The sequence below is a fragment of the Felis catus genome, chromosome B1 (assembly GCF_018350175.1).
Source record: "Felis catus isolate Fca126 chromosome B1, F.catus_Fca126_mat1.0, whole genome shotgun sequence".
NCBI lineage: Eukaryota > Metazoa > Chordata > Mammalia > Carnivora > Felidae > Felis > Felis catus.
Genome location: NC_058371.1, coordinates 111,229,009 through 111,246,595, shown reverse-complemented (window position 1 = coordinate 111,246,595; position 17,587 = coordinate 111,229,009). Strand labels below are relative to the sequence as shown.

Sequence of the window (17,587 nt, the reverse complement as noted above, 5' to 3'; positions counted from 1 at the left end):
ATATGTTAACAAAGGAAAGATCATTCAAAAGTATTCAGGACAAAACAGATCTATCTTTACTTATGCTTCATGGAGCATTAGAATTATCAGCAGGCTTTCCTAGGGATGTTTTTAGTAATGACCCTTCTTTCATTATATTCTGATAAACATCTAAGGCAAGAGATTTACAAAAGGTAATGGGAGAGGTTTCAGTTGTAAGTTCAGAAACATTTTAGCATCAAACTACCTGTTAGCATCCAGGTAACTGACACAAAGAATATGGGATTTGGAGTCAGTATTACCAACTTTCATATTAGTCACATTAGTCAATTGCACTAATACTACCAATCTCGAAGAAGCCTTGTAGCAATTAAAGGATTCATCTATGTGAACAGTCTGGCATATAATAGATACATAGTAATTGCCCTTTTTATCATTATTCCCATAATACTTAAACCGTAGTCAGTCTAAATAGCTTAAACTACATACACTGTTTCTCTAAAGTTTCACAAATAAGGAGCACTAGTGAGGAATAGAAGGTGCTGTTTTTATGGCTACATTAATGCCAAGAGATAGACAAGGATAAGACCTTTGTCCTAAGGTATGGGAGCAATTAGTACTATTTATCAAATATTTGCCATTTGGGCCCCTTCTAAGTATACAATTGGAAAAAGAGGGTCATAAAATAGTTTGGGCCCATGTTTTGTTAGCAGGAAGCAGTGCACTTATACAGTCCAAGTATTTATTTGCAAAGCTCTCTTTTCCATCTGACATGGAGACCAGCAATGTTCAAAACGGTGACCATTCTCTCAGACCTGGTCCTGGATGATTACGATGCACAGAGCCTCCCTGATGACCCATAATTGACATGAAGTGTAAGCAAGAAAACTTGCCCTAGAGCTTCTTCTGCCCCTCCTGGTGCTGCTTGTGTGCTTGTTAGGTGTGAACCTGGTACCTCTTTTGTGAAGTGGCTGAGATGCTAAGGAGACTCTGTCACTCACCATGGCAAACAAAAAGCCCAAAGAAGGCGTCAGAACTGAGATCAATGATCATAGCAATTTCAAGGTGGTGGGGCAAGATGGTTCTGTGGTACAGTTTAATATTAAGAGGTGTGCATCACTTATTAAACCAACAAAAGCCCATTGTGAACCACAGGATTTGTCAATGAGGTAGATCAGATTGCGATTTGATAGGCAGCCAATCAATGAAACAGTTACACCTACATAGTGGGACATGGAAGCTGAAGATACAATTGATATGCTCCAGCATCAGATAGATGTCTGCTGAAAAGAGAAACTAATACTTGACTGCAGAACTCTGTTCCTCCAGACCAACAAGGCATTCTCAATTAGAAAACCACAATTTTTGTTCTGCCACATCCTGACTACTATGTATAGTTTTCGCTATTCTTTTATTTTTCCCTTCCCCATACCTTTTATGTGCACAAGCATATTGCATTTTTTTGCTAAATGGCTGATGGTATGTTTTAATAAACATCAAAGGGAGATGGGATGTGGAAAAATACTAGTTTTATGAAAATACCTCTTTTCTCATTCAGCGCTTATATTTATATTCCAGTAAGTTATGTTGCTCTTGCTGTTTAACAAAAAAGAACAACATAAAATTTATTGTACATCTTTTATAATTGGAGAAATTTAATGCTTTTCATTTGGCATTATAAAACAATGGACATATACAAATATATATATATATATGTATATATTATACATACGTATATAAAAGGCCAATTTTATAACTTTTTTGTACATAGCTGTTACGTGTAGGGCAATCTGTCTTTAAGTAGGTATAAATTAGGCTAAAAGGAACAAACCCTAGTTTGCCCTTCAAGTCAAGCATCTTGTTGTTTAAACAATTTTCCTATCAAAAAAAAGTTTGCTCTCGATTTTGAGCTTGTCACTAGCCTAACTGAACAAATAAATAAGGGAAAACGATTCATTGGCCAGCAACCTATCAGATTCCTGATCTCTCTCTCTCTCTCTCTCTCTCTCTCTCTCTCTCTCTCTCTCCCCTACATCTTCCCTTCTCTTTCCTATTTGGTCTAAAGTAAATAATGACATTGGGGGCACCTAGGTGTCTCAGTTGGTTAAGCATCCTCCTCTTGATTTCGGCTCAGGTCATGACCTCACAGCCGTGAGATGGAGCCCTGCATGCCCCCACCCCCGCCCCCACACTGAGCATGGATCCTGCTTTGGATTCTCTCTCTCCCACTCTCTCTGCCCCTCCCCCACTCACATGGATGTGCTCTCTCTCTCTCTCAAAATAAATAAATAAGCATTTAATAATAGTAATAATAACTATATGACAATAGGTGCTCAACTGAAAGATAACATGGCATTGAGGATGGTCACAAACATGCTGATGAGTACACATGGAAAGCCTGCAGAGAAAAGCAGAACAGACTATAAGTCTATTTATATAGAGATTACACCTGCAGGGGGACAAGAAACAAAAGTAACAAGATGACAATCTTGTGGTTCCTTTGAGCTGGGCTCTACTGTCTATATTTTATTTCTGAGAAAAGTCATTATTTTCTCAGCAAGTCTTTTTATCACTTAAGTTGGTCTGAACGCTAATTAAAACTGGGTCTTGGACCAGAGCAGAGCACATGGTGCCCAGTACCAATAAAGGGAGCACGTTGATAGGAAGGGGAACAGGGGAGAAATTATAGTTCCTTGCTTCGGAGCCCAACAGTTAAGTCAAATAGTGCAGTTGCCAATGGCAAATTCAGCAAGCTCACAAATAAGCCTCAATGACGATGGTATAGCATAAGGAATGCTCATCTCCTGCTCGATGAAATAGGAAAGAAACCATTCATCCTCTGAATTAAACAAACGCTTATATTCTAGCATCAAAATGTCTACATAAAAATATGTCATCAATGAAAAATGTTTACACACAGAGATCTTAACCCAAAGAGAATGTACATTAGGCCCAAGCAGAGTTCATCTGGTATGTACAAGTGCTGCAGGGGAAATGAGAACACCTGCATGAACATTTGATTACTTAACCAGGCCTTTTGTCGAGCCCGTCAAATCCCTCTGTTAGAAATCTCTCTTTCTGACACAATAACAAGAGAACCAGTTTTTCAAATGCATGTTCTTTTACTCCAAAGAACAAGCCAGGACTCATACTCTCCGTGTGTGTCACCATCTCCTTTCAGGAGATGGTTGGTAATTACTGCAAGGCTTCACTCTGCAGAGGGTTTGCCCCTGCAACTTTCACTGATTTGTTTAACTAGCAGTGAAATGTGATTTACATGCCTTTCTCCCAAGGTGGTCTTCTCTAAAAACCACAGCAAAATGATCATCTGCAAGCTGAGCTCATGGTAAATAAAACCAAGGCTCTTCTTTTCTAAAGTGGAAGGTCTAATCCTGTAGTCTTGATTGCTTTCCTAATTACAGACTCCAATCACTGCCGCAGTACCCAGTGGTGGCAAGAACTCTGTAACTGGTTATATGTCCCATCCTCATCACGAATCTGTTCATTTAACTGTAATACAGAACCAACTTAAACCCACAGGTTTCAGGTACTGAAAACTTCACTTAAGTGAGGGTTTCATTCCCCTTTTCATTCATTCTTCTTTCTTCTCATTACAATTTTATCTTCTCTCACTGTTATGTCACTAAGAAAATATGCTCTTCCCCTCAAAAACAAAAAACAAAAAAAACCTAGTCTTAAAGACTAGTATAGAATACTGAGGAATAATAAAGCAACTCAGATCCTAAAATCAAAAGGGACTTTGTTTTCTCAGCTCATTTCTTTTATACAGGATGAGTGGAGACAAGGAAGGTATGTGTCACAAATAGATTCCACCACCCCCCATCTCCACCCAGTTTGGCTGGATAGTGGACAGATACAAGTCTACCAAAAATGCAAAAATCTTGTAATAAAATGAGAGATGCAGGCAACTCGTTTCAGGAGAAAAATTCACAGAACATTAGTACATCCCAGAAGACCTCACCTTACAGAAACACTGGCCTCCATCTGCCCACACTCTTTTACTTGACCATATAAGAAATCCAGATTCCCCTGAAGATATGCCTTTGTCCTGGGCAATACTCCAGCTCAAATCTTGTAAAAGGAACAGGAAAAAAATCGTAACTGAAACTCAGATATAGAATTTAGTACTTTGCAATACAGTAGCACCACTTAATATGTCTAAAGTGCTTTGCAAGTACAAGGTTTTATTAAGCTCCTTTTCAGAAAACAAGGAAGCAAACTGAGATAAAAGACCCAAGTCTAAACTCAGCAGGCAAAACAGTAAGAAATAGAGGGAGGAGTCCAGAAGCTCTTACTGTGAACTGGGCCTCTGATGTCTTTAAGATGCTGCCAGTCACCCCAGTTCTGAACCAGTTCAAAATACAAGGTGATACAGCTATTTTTGAAAAGGATTAAAAAAGTGACAAGAAAAATCTCATCAGTGAAGAGGTCACTCTGAGGTCACTATCCACCACCGAACCTTGGAGATTAAGGAAGCAGGGAAGGAGAAACCACATCAGCTCTCCCACACCCAGCTGAAGGTCTATTGCTTCACTGAATAGCAATATTATGATGTGAACTCAGCTGATCCAGACAAAAAGCACGTGGGACTGAGTAGTGAGGTTTAATTTCTGTAATTATGAACTCAGGCAAGAAATTATCCCCCCTACCCACTTTTTTTCCCACAAAAAGTGAGTGCCAATAAAGTAAACAGAGTCACAGCTTCTGTTTCAGTCTCCCCAATGAACTCGACAGTTAGTTTTATACATTTAAGATGTTTTCTGACCATTAAAAATATGTAAACAAAAACACGTTATAGTTTTAAGGTTTAAAATGTATAAATTGCTAACATTAATAATTTAGGTATTTCTTTCTTCATTCTTCAAAGCTTCTTCTCATTCTCCTCCCCAGTAAAGTACACTAAACGAGACAGATCATGATGACCTAATGAAGGCCACACAGAAACAGGACTCACTAGCATCCACTTACAGAGACTATATTTATTTATCTTACATCTTTGCCTTGTAGGCAGTAATTCCTTTACTAGGCAATTTTCTAGAGAAAACTTTTCTTTTTGACCACCGATAATTGGGTAACTTGCCCAATATCAATCAAGACCAAATTTCATCTGATGCGATATATCAGAAAGATCAGGCCTATTTGACTAGTTTGTTTTCAAGGTTTTTATTGTCCAAAAATCATGGCCCACTTTCACATATAAATACATACAGCTTGAACAAGAGACTATAAAGGAATATATAATTTAACCTCGCTATGTCTAGAGACTCTAAAACATGTATATGCTACCACTTTATATTCTTTAACACTTTATATTTCTGGGCATCACATACGTTCTTTTGATTTGAACGACTTCTAATATGATTTCTAGTTTACAGACAAGGAAACTGAGGCACCAAAACAGATGTTAGATCTATTATTGTCCTTCACAGTTAGGAGGCTACTGTTGACAGTATTAAGAGAGACAACAGAGCAAGTCAGTTACTGAGCTGGATTAAACCTTCAAGTTTTCCTAGGTTTATGCTTGATCAAGGAACCACCTTGTCATTCCCACATAATCATGGAGGTCGGTAAACATTTTATAATGTCATCAACTTTAAAGGAGTGCTATCTTTTGACCCTTTATCTTGGTCCTTCCTATTTCAGATCAGCTGTCTGCATATTTCCATGTTTTGAGTATACTCAAGAGCAAGATTGGAAAGAACACAAAAATAAATCAGTCCATAAAGATTATCAGCCTGAATGCCACTAGGAGACAAAAGAAGCTGCCACAAGGAACAAGGGAAATTAACATTCTTTCCTATCCACCTGGCAAGAACTGAGATCAAACTGAACTTGTTGGCTAGCTCTGTTAAAAGTTTGTCTAAAATATTCTAGAGCTACTAGTACTGAGGTTTTCAAGGACCTTTTTATCATTTATCATTCTCCCCCACTAACACCATGTTTTGTGAGATTCTTCTTATCAAAGTGCCTTGAATTCTTTCTGAAAAAGTAATAAAAAATGAATTAATGGTTGAATGAATAGTCGAGTATGTGCAGGCTTTATAATTAGACTGATCTTGGCACTGAATGCCACTTTTTGCCATGATATTGAGTGAAACTGAGAAAGTTGCTTAGCCTCTCTGAGCAACTTAACCTTTCTGAACCAGAATCTTCTCATCTGGATAAAAATGGATAATAATGCTTTCTCTTATGATGCTTAAAAGAGAATGTACATAAAGCACTTGGCACATGGTAGATAATCAGTAATTGGTAACTATTAATTTTAAGCTTCTAATCAGTCTGAATTACCAGTAAAACCATTCTGAATCAAAGTAACTGCAGATAAAGAGAGAGGGGTGGTATTTGAATTAGATTATCTACCTTTATCACATGCAAATAAAGCATTCTAAGTAGGCATTTTGGAAATAGTTTGCAGGTCCCATTTATGATTTTCAAGATTCAGTGAACATGAAGGGACTACCAATAGATCAAATACAATGTTAACATTCCTTACCTCTCTGTGCAAAAAAAAAAAAAAAAAAAAAAAAAACAATGCACGTCACCAATGCCTTTGGAAAGAAATAAGAAGTTCAAAATTCCTTAATCTGATTCTTTGAGCCTATTAAATGATTTGATATAATACCAAATCTTAAATTCCAATTACTGTATAATTTTTTAAAGAAATTAAAAATTCCTAAAAATTAGAATGTGAGTTCCTAGATTCAGTCAGTTGAAGTCACATGATGTTAAACATCCCATTTAGAAACTTTTATCTATGATTTCTCACATGTCTAATGAAAAGATGGAAGTAGGTTTCTATTTGAACTATTTCCTTTTACTACATCATGCATTTTTTGCATTAAATATGGGTAGTGGTGGGTGAGGAATAGTATTGTAGTGGGAGAGGGAAAAAGATAAAAGATGGTAAATATCCTGCAAAATTGAAATATGTTATCTAAGGCATGGTTTCATGTTCTAAAATTTTATGGTTTTTCAGAAGACGAGGATAGTATCATATATATCTTTTTATCTCTTCCCCACCTCATCTCAACATAATACGTTCCCTATAGTAAATATGTAATGATATTTGTCAGTGAAGAAACAAACAAATGAACACATAAACTTTGTTTTACACCTAAACACCATAGTCTAATAACCAAAGAATTACCTAGGATTGTGCTCTTCTTATACACTTAGATCCCAATGCATGAATACACAACAACCATGATAATTCTCTGGAAACATCTCCAGGGTAATCTCATAAGAATGGTCAACTGTAAGGAAAATAGCAGCAATGGTGATTATCACAAAATGGAAGAAATGCTAAAATCTAGCCTAAAAAGAGAAGCAAATGACATTTTCTGAGTTCAAATGAAAAGGCAGTGGAATAATCAGCAAAATGCCAAGAAAATTAATTCGATATGCATGGAAGGCAGAACACCAAACAACCAGCTTCAGAAATCTATATAGTCATGTGGTAGGGACTCAATAGTAAAAGACCAACGACTTCTGTTTTAGTTTTACACTTACTTTGGATGAAGCCACAAACTTTGCAAACCATGTGATGGATACTTTCTGCGGGATATTTTTAATGTGATTGAATTGTTCTCGACAGTTCCTTTTACCACATCATGCATTATGCACATTAAAGATGGGCAGTGTGTCGGGAAAACTATTCAAGTGGGAAAGGGAAACAAAAAAACACGTACTAAATTATTTTCCTTTAAAATTGAACTAAGCTATCCAAATCATGCTAAACTGTAAGATTTCACATGCTAAAAAAAAAAAGGAAATGAAGTTGGCAAAATCACATTAGATTCAGTGTTGAGAGTGTTAGCTTAATTACCTTTTGAATAATTTAATACATTATCACACCTACAGTGAATTTTATGTTTTAAATTTTAAGTAGCCAAATTTTACTTAGGAATTAAGGTAGTGCTTTATAAGCTTTCATTTAAGTAAGCTGTATTTCACTGTGGGATTGGAATGAGATTTATTAGCATGTTTATACTACTAGACTTTGTCACCTTTCTCACCTTTTCACTCTCCACTTCTAAAAAAGTATTGGCTTGGTCACTCAGCATCATCTTCTTTCCTACCCTCTAAGGAGAGTTCCATCTTGCCAGTCTAATGCCCCTGCTCATATTTTACTTAGCGATCTTCAGGGATATTCTCAGAGTAACCTGAATATCTCCTGGGCATCATAAGTTATAGGTCCTGGGTAATATTGATTTCTCACTAGTTAACCCTAGAAGGATAGAGACCAATGAGTCACATAATAATCAGACCAGCTGCTTGCAGTTCAGAATACATCCATTAATTTATCTAATATCCTCTTTTAAATAGGCCAGCATGTGTTGTTAAATGGCTTAACCAAATCTTGACTCTAACAATATTCCCTGCTGAAATATGTAGGCAAGCTAGGATTCCAAACCCAAACAAGGTTATTGAATTTGACCTATAAAATACTAATGATATAAGAAATAATTAATAACTATCAATAAAAATTTCAGGGGTGAGGTATTAAGAATCAAAAGTTTAGATACAAATAAGAGAGCAAGGAGTGAATAACTAGAGGATGTGGGTATATTATTCAAACAAAGTTGCAAAAAGACATGGTATAAGAGTTGCTACACACTAAAAAGTAAAGCATAAGCTTAGATCAGCAAACTATGGCCTACTGCCTGCTTTCATAAATAACTTTTATTAAAATACTGCTTTACCAATTCATGTGCATATTATCTATGGCTGTTTTTGTACTATAAGCATAAGTTGAGTAGTCACAATAGAAACCATATGGTCTAAGGAAACTGACCTGGGTGGCTCAGCCGATTAAGCATCTTACTCTTGATTTGGGCTCCAGTCATGATCTCATGGTTTGTGAGTTTGAGCCCCATGTCAGGCTTTGTGTTAATAATGTAGTGCCTGCTTGAGATTTTCTCTCTCCCTCTCTCTCCCCCTCCCCTGCTTGCTCACTCTCTCTCTGTCTCTCTCTCAAAATAAATAAATAAACTTAAAAAAAAAGAAATAATATGGCCTATAAACTCTAAAATACTTATTATCTGGCCCTTTATTTAAAAACAAAAGTCCAGAAAACTCTTAGACTTTAAAAATCTAATGACCAGGGCGCCTGGGTGGCGCAGTCGGTTAAGCGTCCGACTTCAGCCAGGTCACGATCTCGCGGTCTGGGAGTTCGAGCCCCGCGTCAGGCTCTGGGCTGATGGCTCAGAGCCTGGAGCCTGTTTCCGATTCTGTGTCTCCCTCTCTCTCTGCCCCTCCCCCGTTCATGCTCTGTCTCTCTCTGTCCCAAAAATAAATAAACGTTGAAAAAAAAAATTAAAAAAAAAAATAAATAAAAATCTAATGACCAAATTTTGAGGAAAAAGGCTGATTGAATTCATATGGTATGCTCACACCTCAAATTATTTCACACTTTACACTATATTTTAGTGATCTTAATTTTACCATTTGGTTGAAGTGATAAATTTAGATAAATATTTTCTAGATTACTTATGTAATTTTTCATATATAAAGCTACTTAGATGAAGTATACTTTTCCTTGTCTACTGTTGCAAAATATTGAAGAGAAATATTTCTTTGTACATTGCAATAGTAACATTTTCCAAAGAAAAACTGGAGTACTATCAAAGCATTTGAGAAGGATGAAGAAGAAGAAGAGGTCTTTAGTGATATTTTAGAAATGGGAAACATTCTGAAGGAAACTAGAGAATGAGTAGGTATGGTCAAAGACCTCTATAGTCAAAAATTTCCAGTAACCTCATGTTCATTGCAGCATTGCAGCATTGTTTACAATAGCCAACATATGGCAACAACCTATATATCCATCAGTGGACAAATGGGTAAAGAAATTGTGAGATATATAGATATATAGATATATATATATATATATATATATACACACACACACACACACACACACACACACACACATACATACAGTGGGATACTATTCATCCATAAAAAAAGAATAAAATCTTGCCATTTGTGACAATATGGATGGACCTTGAGGGCATTATGCTACGTCAAATAAATCAGACGGAGAAAGACAAATACTGTATGATTTTTTTTTTTTAGGTGAAACAAAAAAAAAAAAAGAAGCTCACAGAAACAGAGAACAGATTGGTGGTTGCAAGAGGCAGGGATTAGGGGGTGAAAGAAATGGATAGCTGCTGTTTTTGCTTTGTTTTGCTTTGTTTTAATCCAAATAAATGAATTCTAAAATGTTTAAAAATCTGGTAACCACCTAATTATGACAACCACAATATTTTCTTCTGTTGATTAAGTGGTACAACTGGGCCTTGCCACACCCAGATCCTGTGATCCTCACGGAATTAGGAAGTGCATTTTCATCTCCAGCCTAGATAGAACAACTATTATAGTACTTTGGGATGCCGTACTATATTCTTTAACAATGCATTTCTCAAATTTGGGGTGAAAAGAGTAACTTCTAAACCTTCTTGGACCCCAGGACTGAAATCTGAAATAGATGAGCAACCGAATAGTATCTGTAAAATTGGCGGGGGGGGGGGGGGGAGGGGGGGCGTGGGGGGGGGGGGGGAAGGCAGAATTTCTAAATCTGACAGAGAACTGACTGCATGATCACAGCGCAAAGCCTTGGCTCTTCATCCAGTTATCAGGTCCAATTCAGTTTCCAAACCCAGAGCCTCTTGAATGAAAGGGATGTGTGTTATTGGCAGAAAGAAGAAAGAAAGAAGCCTATGAGAGCACCACCAGCTACTACTGTATATCTCCCCTCTACCTTCTTCTAAAGGGAATTGGAATCATTTACACATTCCCACCCATCCCAGGACTTATTTAGTAGCTTAGTGCTAAAACAGGACATGTGTTGAAACTTAGTTTCAGCCTCTATTGTGAAGAAATACCTCACAAGATATGGAATATTCTAGCATGTAGTGTGCATTCTGAACCAGCATCTAATATATGATACTATTTCTCACATACATGGGCTCAGGGACCAAAAGATAAAAAGAGAAATGGCAGCCTTCACTCTAAGTCCCAATAATTAATTATCAAAATTTTTGCTTCTCAGTACGTAGAGGTCCCTGAGACATGTCCAGCAGGTGTGTGAGGTCAAACTATTTTCGTAATTATGCTATGACATTATTTGACTTTTGCACTGATGGTAGATAAGCCAGAGCACTAGCACCAAATTGTACCAATAGCTATAGCCAAGATATGGAAGCAACCTCAGTATCCATCTACAGATAAATGGACTATATCCATCTATAGATGAGTGGACTATTATATATTCATATATACATATACATGAATATAATACATACATATATAGGGTCCATTCATCTATAAATGGATGCTGAGGTTGTTTCCATATCTTAGCTATTGCAAATAATGCTGCAATGAACATAAGGGTGCATGTATCTCTTCAAATTGGTAGTCTGTTTTCTTCAGATAAATACCCAGAAGTGGATTACTGGATTATATGGTATTTCTATTTTTAATTTTTTGAGAAATCTTCATACTGTTTTCCACAGTGGTTGCACTGATTTACATTCCCATCCAACAGCAAAGGATTCCCTTTTCTCCACATTCTCACCAACACTATTTTTTTTTGTTTTTTTGATAATAGCCAATCTGATAGGTGTGAGATGATATCTCATTGTGGTTTTAACTTGCATTTCCCTGATGATTAGTGATGTTGAGCATCTTTTCATGTGCCTGTTGGCAGATGTATATCTTCTCTGGAAAATGTCTATTTAAGTCCTCAGCCCATTTTTTAATTGGATTGTTTTTTTAATATTAAACTGTGTAAATTCTTTATATATTCTGAATATTAATCCCTTATCGGATTTGTGATTTGCAAATATCTTCTCTCATTGAGTAGGTTGCCTTTTTGTTTTGTTGATGGCAGACCAATGGATTTTAAAGTAAGAAAGTATTAAAAGTTACTGTTATAGTATAGATTCCACATTGCAACTAACCTGCAAAAAACTACAACTTGTCAAGTTTTAGTGGTTATCAAAAAGGATATTCACAATTATTTGAAAAAATTATTAAAATACTCTCTTTTTCCCAACTACATATCTGTGTGACTCTGGACTTTTTACATATATTTCAACTAAAACAACACACTGCAATATTAAGTGTAAAAATCAAGCTGTCTTCCAGTAAGCCAGACATTAAAGAGACCTGCAAAAATGTAAAACAATGCCATTTTTCTCCTCTATAGCTACATTCCATTAAAAATGTGTTCTACAAACTGAGGGTTGATGGGGGGTGGGAGGGAGGGGAGGGTGGGGGATGGATATTGAGGAGGGCACCTTTTGGGATGAGCACTGGGTGTTGTATGGAAACCAATTTGACAATAAATTTCATATATTGAAAAAATAAATAAAAATAAAAATGTGTTCTATATGGTAACATGTAATAAGCTATCATAATTTTTAAAGAAGTGATAAATATGTCAAAATTATCTTCATTTTAATTTCTAATATAGTAAATATCAATCTCTATAACAATGAACAATGTAAACAATGCTCTTTGGGAACTTAAATGCTTTTTTAAACTGTAAAGGGGTCCTGAAACATAAAGTTTGAGCACTGCTGTCTTAGAAACTCTTCTCTTTATTTTTTTAAACCATAATTAAATGCTGTCTTATAATTTCTAGCAGTTCCTGGTTAACAGGAATAAAGATTTAAAAGATAGCTGTAAATTCTTATATGAACTGCATCATAACTTTAAGAAGTTTATAATCACATATTTATTTTATAAAATCATTTTTACAGTAACTGCCTTATCAAAGATAGTATTTCTGTGAAAAAAAGTAAGAGGTATTTTAAAGTAAGTTTTTTGGAATCTATTTCCTTGAAAGCCATCTCCTTTATTTTTTCCTTCTTATGTCTGAGCATATTATGCTAAATATGTCCTCTCTTCATTTAGACTTCAGAAATACGAACAGCATGTTATCAGTGCCCACTTAATCTTCACTTAACTGGACACATTTAGCTGCCTTAATCTCTCCTCACAAATCAATTCTTCAGTTCTCTTTATCACTATTATTTCTCATTTCTGGATCTCCTCCAGTGTTTCTTTTCTTTTTTTTTTTCTTTTACTTTCTATTTTGATTCCAGTTAGTTAAAATGCCATGTTACATGAGTTTCAGGTGTACACGATAGTGATTCAACAATTCCATACATCACCCAGTGCTCCTCCTTAATCCTCACCACCTATTTCGCCCATCCCCCACCCATCTCACCTCTGGTAACCATCATTTCACTCTCTATAGTTGACTTAGTTTCTTTTCTCAGAGTTCACAAAACAGTAAATTGAATTCCAGGTATGATCTCTCCATGACCCTATGGATGGAAGTGATCTGTTCCCTGCTCTCCTGATGCAAAACCCAAAAATAGTTCTGTATTCTCAGCCATCACCACCAGACTTTATCTAATTTTTTTTTCTCAGTCACACTGGGGGTTCTATAGTATTTTTGGCTTCCAGATTGTTCTTTCCTACTGACTTCCTAAATCGCAGATCAATTTCCCACATTTCAAGCAAAATACTGGTAAATACACTCTCAGTTCTATAAGACTAAAAGGGGCTGTGAGGAAAAGAAAGTTTAGTAAGAACAAGAATAAAACTCAACTGCAATAATTGTATGTGTATGTCTGCACACATGTTTAAGAGTTGTGAAAGGTAATTATTTTAGTCACATAAATTTAGCCATCAAAAATAACACATAATTTGATTCAAATATTTGGCATTCCTTATCTTCATCAGTCTTTCCAGAATTTTATTATCTTCCTTTATTATTAACTGCTAGTGTGTTTTGTTTTTAGGAAAGAGAGGAATAAGCATATTTTTAAAATTATTATTTTAAAAGAAAATGTCACATATTTTATGTGGATTTTTTCTTTCACATAGTAGGATTCAGAATGTCTCTTTGTATATTTAGCACTTTTCCATGTACCAGTCAATGGGATTTTAAAATTCTCACCCTCCTTGGAGAAGCAATCACTATTAAATGTAGAAATAAGCCAAGAGTGGAATGCCTGGATGGCTCAGTCAATTAAGCATCCGACTCTCGATTTGGGCTCAGGTAATGATCTCACTGTTAGTGAGCTCAAGCTCTGTATCCAGCTCTGCACGGACAGTGTGGAGCCTGCTTAGGCTTCTCTCTGTCTCAAAATAAATAAATAAACATTAAAAAAAAGAAATGAAAGAAGCCAGGGGTGACCCAGATTCAATAACCACTGCATAATTTAATTGGATACGGCTATGTGTTTATAGACATTTTCTGAAGACACCATATAAGAAAATAATACAGGAGAAAATTAAATGTAAGTATATTCAATAGTCCTCTGATTATTTCTGAAGTACATTTTATAAAATGCTTATTTGAGAAATAGAATTATAAATGAAAGATTACAATGAAGCATTATATTAGATGCTGATGTTCTCACTCAAGAGAAATGAAATTACTCCAACTATAATTAACAACTATTTCTGTTTTCCAACATCAGTCAGTCAAATACATTGAGCTCTCATTATGATCTGCCCACTATTCTAAGTTCCATGAAAAATAATGTTCAAGAAGCTGATATTTACATATTTACTTTGCAAAGTTAATGTTGTTGTTAGAAGCTAAAAAAGCTTAAAAAAAATAAGAAATTATAATTCTATGTATTGTACATTTCTTTGAATAGAACTAGGATAATTAAGAAGATTAAAGAGATTCTTATTTAAAATATTCATTATTCATATTAAAAATACCCAGAGGGCACCTGGATGGCTCAGTCGGTTAAGCTTCCGACTTCGGTTGAGATCATGACCTCACGGTGAGTTCTGGCTCCACATGGGGCTCTGTGCTGACAGGTCAGAGCCTGGAGCCTGCTTCAGATTCTGTGTATCCCTCTCCCTCTGCTCCTCCCCCATTCTCACTCTGCCTCTCTCTCTCTCTCTCTCTCTCTCTCTCTCAAAAAAATAAATAAATAAACGTTAATTTTTTTTAATTCCCAAAAAATATTATTAAGGGACTACCTTTTAAAAGTTGTAAAATCCACAAAAATCCATTCCTTTTATGAAAGAAAGAAAGAAAGAAAGAAAGAAAGAAAGAAAGAAAGAAAGAAAATCATTTGGTGAGAGTTATTCTGCAATTTTTGTGTTTCTAAAAAAAATAAATCTTTCTAACCTTGATTTTGACACAAGTACCAAGTATAGAGAAAATTCTCAAATAAACGTAATATAGTTCCCTTTAACTTTCAAAATAACAATTCATCCTATAGATTTTTGCAGATTTTACTTAGTCAAGCAAATCAAAGAGTTTATCGTCCATTGTAAAAACCCCATTTAAAAATTTATATAGCAAAATGGTTTGCTCCTTCTCCAGAGTTGATACTATAATATCAAACTTCTAATGATATTTTTTCAACAGAATGATTGAGAATTATCTCTTATTATCTTTATAAAATATCTCTGTCCACCTCTCCCCCTGTAAGTATTTTTTAACATAGTTAACCCACATATTTTCTCCAAAATTTTTTTGTTTTTTCTGGATATGAATCCAATTGTTAAATCCCTACAATTCAACATATATTTATTGAGATTCTCAAGTATGCAAAACTTTGGATTGGACTAAGCACTATTAAATCCCTGAATCCTATTGCAAAATCCTGTTTTGTCTACATCAATGAATCCATTTCACAGGGTATATAATGAAAATAACATTTTAAATGGTCCCTAGCACATCAAATTATCTCTCTCTAATTCCACCTGAAAACTACAACCAGATGAATTATAGAATAGAAATTTAATAACTTTGTTGAATAAAAACACAAAAGCTTCACTTTTCTAAAGAAAGTTCACATATTGTTTTTAGCTAGGGAGACCTTTGTTTAAAGAAAATATACGAAAATCCCAGTACACAAAACAGATGAAGGCAAAGTTATTTGGGTTAAGGTAGGGAAGGGACAGCAAAGGATTTATGGGTTCAAAGGATAATGTTTAGACTTCTTACCTTGCATCGAAGGTGTTCCACAAAATAACCTCTGTACTCCCTACCACTATCTCTCACACTGTCTCCATTCCTTAAACTTCTGGATCATCCAAACATAATAATTTTCTCTCAAATACACTCTAAACAATGCTACCTCTGCCACCTTTGTTTATGCTATTTATCCTACCTGAAATAACCCTCCTCCCAACATTTTGACCACTTATGTAATTTCTAACCATTATTTGAGGCCTAGTAAATTTCTGCCTGCTTCCCTACCTGCCCAAAAGCCACGAGAAATAGTGAAAATTCTCTCCTAAGCTTATAGCATGAACTGCCACTTAGCATCGTGAGGTAATTATATTAAGGAAGCTTTTTATATACTTTAAGCTTTCTACATTGATTTATAAATATCCTCCTGGTTAAATCACTTCTAGGCAAACATTCTAAAAGAATCTGTTTCTGGGGCGCCTGGGTGGCTCAGTCGGTTGAGCCTCCGACTTCGGCTCAGGTCACGATCTCGCGGTCCGTGAGTTCGAGCCCCGCATCGGGCTCTGGGCTTTTGGCTCAGAGCCTGGAGCCTGCTTCCGATTCTGTGTCTCCCTCTCTCTCTGACCCTCCCCCGTTCATGCTCTGTCTCTCTCTGTCTCAAAAATTTAAAAAAAAATTAAAAAAAAAATTTAAAAAATAAATAAAAATAAATAAATAAATAAATAAATAAATAAATAAATAAATAAATAAAAGAATCTGTTTCTAAAATCATATGGATGTTGTCAGTATTCAGCTCCTTGCAGGTTGTTGGACCAAGAACCCCTATTTCCTGCTGGCTTTCAGCCAAAGGCCACCCTAGTTTCCTGCCACATGTCCTTCTACATAGGCAGCTCACAACATGGCAGCTTTCTTCATCAAAGCCAACGAAGGAGAGAATGTCTCCTTGCCAGACACACATTATAATCTGATGTAACATAATCACATAAACATAAATCATGTACATACTGTCACCTTTGCCATAGTCTAAGACCTAGAAACAAGTCACAGGTCCTACCCACACTCAAGGGGAAAGATTTATAAAAAGGCATGACTACCAGGAAACAGGGGTCATGGAAGCCACAAGTCTGTCTGCCATTCTGCTAAAATTACTATATCAGTGAAAGGATGCTTACAATTATATGAAGTCAAGAAGACTTTCAAGTTGGTTCCAGACATCTGAAAAATCTGCACACACATTAGTAAAAGGTGCACACACGTTGAAATATGGTAAATAGCTTTATAAATAGGTAGAGTTAGGACACAGAAGGAAAATTTTTTTAGTACATGTATCAAATATCTGGCCAAAATTAAAAAGGCAAATTTGACTTTGCTCTTCCTGAAGTCTGGTTAAGGAAAAAAACCTAAAGAATTGGAAATGGTGAATTCCATTAATGCTACTTACCAAGATAACTGGGTTAGGAAAAGACTTGGGACACAGGGAGGGGCCAAGATGGTGGAATAGCATGGAAGGTTTTGTTTTTTGGTTTTTGGTTTTTTTCGTCTCTCATCCCTGAAATGCAGCCAGATCAACACTAAACCATCTTGCAAACCTAGAAAACTGAGTTAAGGATAAACACAACAATATGCAGA

The 17,587-nt window shown here is 35.7% G+C and overlaps 1 pseudogene; it reads left to right on the top strand.

Annotated features, from left to right (window-relative positions):
• Window positions 1–981: 981 nt before the first annotated feature.
• On the top strand, window positions 982–1,266 carry LOC101085884 (annotated as a pseudogene).
• Window positions 1,267–17,587: the final 16,321 nt, after the last annotated feature.